Source organism: Asparagus officinalis, chromosome 1, assembly GCF_001876935.1.
Source record: "Asparagus officinalis chromosome 1, Aspof.V1, whole genome shotgun sequence".
Taxonomy (NCBI): Eukaryota; Viridiplantae; Streptophyta; class Magnoliopsida; order Asparagales; family Asparagaceae; genus Asparagus; species Asparagus officinalis.
Window position 1 is genome coordinate 36,744,419 of NC_033794.1, and position 4,612 is coordinate 36,749,030.

The window sequence follows — 4,612 nt, forward strand, 5'->3', positions numbered from 1 at the left end:
ATGGATGATTCACTTAAGTTGACATAAAATTTTCTCATTGTTTTCTTTCTATTTAACGTGTTTAATACATTACCTAATAAAAGTAGAGAATTAGAAGTATGAGTCCTAGCATTCAATGTGCAACTTCCCTAAACACCACCCACAACAAAGACACCACCCACAACAAAGGAACAAATATGAAGAAGGCAATAAGAAACCAGGATAACCTTTTGATATTGATGTCAGGTTTATAAAATCAAGAAGCCTTGCCTATATTTTAATAATCCTCAACATAAATAAACTGAAAGTAATCAATTTGTAGAGGTACGCTGCTGCAGAATAATTATATAAAGCAGATGGATTTCAGTGCAAGTGCACAGCTATATGCTTGCGTGTCTAATCATGTGTCAATCAAGCAGTAGAGAATGATTTATACCCATAACATCAAATCTGATATGATACATCAAAGGTAAGCTCATTGACATGATGAGTACTCCCACCAATTGGTCAATTTCCAACTACAATCAAGGACTTTTATTGGTGGAAAAATTGTCCATTGGGTAAAGAAGTTTTATGTGTTTCAAAGAAATATCTAAAAAGGAAATAAAATTCAAGAAAGTTTATTGCAAAGTGTGAGGCAAGAAATCTATTTGTAAAAATCTAATATGTAGTTATCTTAACTTAACAAGAGTGTTCCTACTTTCAATATTTATCAAAGAAAAATTCATTGGACATTCAACGGGCTAGTAGTAGCCATGAAATTATTTCATGGGTCATTCGGAGCTTCATGTACTTGTTAGCAACTCAAACGGGGCCACACTCCCAAATCCCACCAAAAGATATCATTCATTATTACTTGATGTCAATAATTACACTACTTGATGTAAAATAGTCAATCTTTTTCTTTTCTCAAGAAAATCTCCTATCTGACTCTACTTTTAACTTCTTAACATAAACTTCAATTTTACAATATAGCTAGATAATGTGGTTACATTAAATAAAACCAATCTTGTAGAATTTCGGCTCAAGCATATATATATACCCCACACACACACACACACACCAAAGTATGAATCTATAACAATATGGCAAAATGACTAGATTGGTATATTTTATCGAGGCTTGGTGACAAGTTGGTATATATATTTTTTAGTTTTATCAGATTGGTATATTTTCTCAACTACGGCGCCATATAGGCCTTAAATTTAGCCGGAGTTACTGTTCCTGCCAGTGCTGATAGGATTTTTTACATAAAGCCCCCTCATCAAATACAGTTTCCTGCTCCTAACCCCCCCTTCCTCCTCCTCCTCCTCCTCTTCAACCTCCCCCTCTCCCTCATCCTCCTCATCCTCTCCCTCCTCTTCCCTCCTCATCCCTCTTCCCGATCCCCTCCATCTTCTCCTCCCCTCCCTCCTCTCCTCCTCCTCCTCCTCCTTCGGCCCTCTCCACCTCCGCCCATTCTCTACCGCCACCCCCTCTCTCTCCTCCCCTCCCTCCAAATATAAGAACTGTTAGAATACACCACCACTCACAGGGAATATGATACTACCTTTAACTAGAAGTAGTTGCCGCATACAAAAGATGGAAACTTCTAAGTAGGGATGATGGAAACTTCTGAGTAGGATGAGTCGAAACAAATGAAAGATAAAGGGACCGACGAGTAGAAACTAAACCATCGATATCCTAGTAACGATACTGACATGTTATATTTATACAAGCTGACACCCTGGCTACAGTGTTGAGAACTGATCATCTCAATGGCAGATTGTTGTATTTATACAAGATGACATCCTGGCTACAATGTTGTAGCGCTGATCTTCTCGATGATGGTACCCGTTACGAAGTTCCAAGTAAATTATACATTTTAGTTAGTCTATTTATATTAGTCACTGTTAGATTGGAACATTAATGATGGGCATAACATTAATGAAGGGGAGGAGAGAGAGAGGGGGGTGGTGGCAGAGAATGGACGGAGGTGGAGAGGGCTGAAGGAGGAGGAGGATGAGAGAAGGGAGGGGGAGGAGAAGATGGAGGGGATCGGGAAGAGGGATGAGGAGGGAGGAGGAGGGAGAGGATGAGGAGGATGAGGGAGAGGGGGAGGTTGAAGAGGAGGAGGAGGAGGAGGAGGAGGGAGAGGGGGGGATTAGGAGCAAGAAACTGTATTTGATGAGGGGATTTTATGCAAAAAATCCCATCAGTACTGGCTGGAACAGTAACTACGGCCAAATTTAATGTCTATATGGCGTCGGAGTTGAGAAAATATACAATCTGACAAAACTAAAAAAAATATATACCAACTTGTCACCAAGCCTCAAGAAAATATACCAATCTGACCATTTTGCCATAACAATATAGAAGTCTTCTATATCCTTTTGTTTTTTCTTTTACAGTAGTATATTACAACCATAGACCTTTTTTTCCAAAAAAAAAGTGATAACATTATACAAAGGAAAAAATAGTAGCCAATGAAATTATAAGGCTTCTTTTGCTTTACTCTTAGACCCTGTTTTGCAATGGGTTGAAGTGAGGGGTAAGGGGAGAACCCGTCACTAACACTTAAAACGGGTTATTTCGGCCAAAAGGTTAACAAACTATTGTTAAAGGTTAAATTAGGTTAACCCCGCATTTAGAAAGGAGAACTATTTTGCTAAGAAGGTAGAATAATCTATATTCACAAGTAGAGAAATGGATTTTTAGATAATCTGAGAAAAAATATCTTTTACTAGGATACTTAAAGAAACTATTAACTTATAATTTATACGGTAACTTTTAGGATGTTTTAGCACTAGACGAATTTTTTTAAAGAATTATACCCTCCTATCCAATTTTGCCATCCTTTGTATCCAAACCTATTAATATTTGTCAAAGGATTAACCATTCACCTAACCGTCTTATCTAAATATAATTAAATTTAATCTTATGATTTATGATTAGTTAAAATAAGTTAGCCCTTCTCCTTAATCCATCTCCATTGATGCCTTGCCAAATTGCACCATGCAGAATAAACCTATCTAAGGAAGGTTATTTTTTTAATCATGTCTAGACTAATTATAAATTGACTAAATTTTAATATATATATATATGAAAATATGATTCTAAGGAGCCACCTTAAATTGAATCTAATGATATATGTCTCAATGTATGGATTGGGCTATTTCAATGGATTGTTAATTTTAGTATCACTTGATGCATTAGTAACCACAACCCGATATGTCATTCAAATCATTTAGATCAAAGTAAACAGGGTGGATCAAATAAATTGATTACGTATAATATAATTTTGAAGGTGCATCCTTAGATTCAATCTAAAATCTTTGGATTTTGTTTTATAAAAACTTATATAAAAATTGAGCTTTCCTAGACATTTTAGTGCTTAAAACAATCTTACGTTTCATAACTTTCTAAATTTTAAGCTTACAAATTATCAAGAAGGAAATCTCTACGTGGGTCTGTGTCAGTGTCGCTCAAGTTTACATAAGCTTCATTTCACAATATCAACCAAAATTGTAGACAATTCAGGATTTCATGTCCCATAGCTAATGACATCTCAAACTTAACTCCCAAAAGATATTCACCATCAAAAGATATGATTCAGTGTTACCCCTTGTCACGGAGTCAACTTTTTTCTAAACCCTCCTTTTGTCAACATCAATCAATAGTCCAAGTTTGACTCATTTGATCCCATCAATCAAAAGAACATAAAATATACTATATTTATAACCTATATGTTATATATATATTTATGTATCTGTGCTGTCTCTGATTCATTCAACCTGCACTCAACAAATCTCTTACCTTAATTTCCTCGAAAATCTGATTGGCCCTCACCTGCCACGTTGCACACGATCCCACGATTATGATTGGCCGGGAGTGGGGAGAGGGGAGAAAAGAGGGAGGATAGAATGAAGGGAGTAGAGATAATATATATGATCTATATATAATATATATATATATATTGTATATTGTATATATATATTATTTAAGCTTCGAAAAATATGCTAGACGCTTGCTTCCATAGCACCTATTAAACAACGGAATTTCATTTCATTGACCTTCTAAAAGGAAAAAATTGCCAAAAACTAGCATCAGAAGGGTTAATATGAAAAAAATTAAGTGGGTATTATAAAAACCTAACCACAAAATTAATGTTTGGATAGACCTATGAAACTCAAAATAAGATAATGCAGGTTTCAGTAGTTACTAAACAAGCAATTTCATGTTCATGATCCACCAGACGTTAAAAATAGCTAAAAACAAAGCATTGAAGGGTTAATATGCAAAAAATAAAATAAGCATAAATCACACAGTTAAGTAGCTGAAGCCAGATATAACCGTATGTTCAAATGCTGTTAGACACTCGCCAATGTTACTCATAATAATATCTAGCAGTCAAAAACGTTTAAAAATAGCTAGAGGGGTTTATTTGCAAAAAGAAAAATTAAGACGCAGAGTACGGGCCGAAGGACGGGAACTGAGGAGCCAATAGGATGAAGTGTACTATTCTGTGCGTATTTGTGTGCATGGCGAGTCTACAAAAAGCAAAGCAAACTACAGCAGCGGGTATACAATCGAGGCCGGGTAAACGGGTGTGCGACCGGTGTACTACAGGGGGTGGGTAAGCTCAAGCGCGCGG

At 36.1% G+C, this 4,612-nt stretch overlaps 1 protein-coding gene across 2 annotated transcripts in view; it reads right to left on the minus strand.

The window, feature by feature from the left end:
• Nucleotides 1-4,612, minus strand: part of LOC109822847 (MADS-box transcription factor 3-like) — a 19,346-nt gene that overhangs the window by 11,586 nt on the left and 3,148 nt on the right. The gene's annotated exons all lie outside the window — the stretch shown is intronic.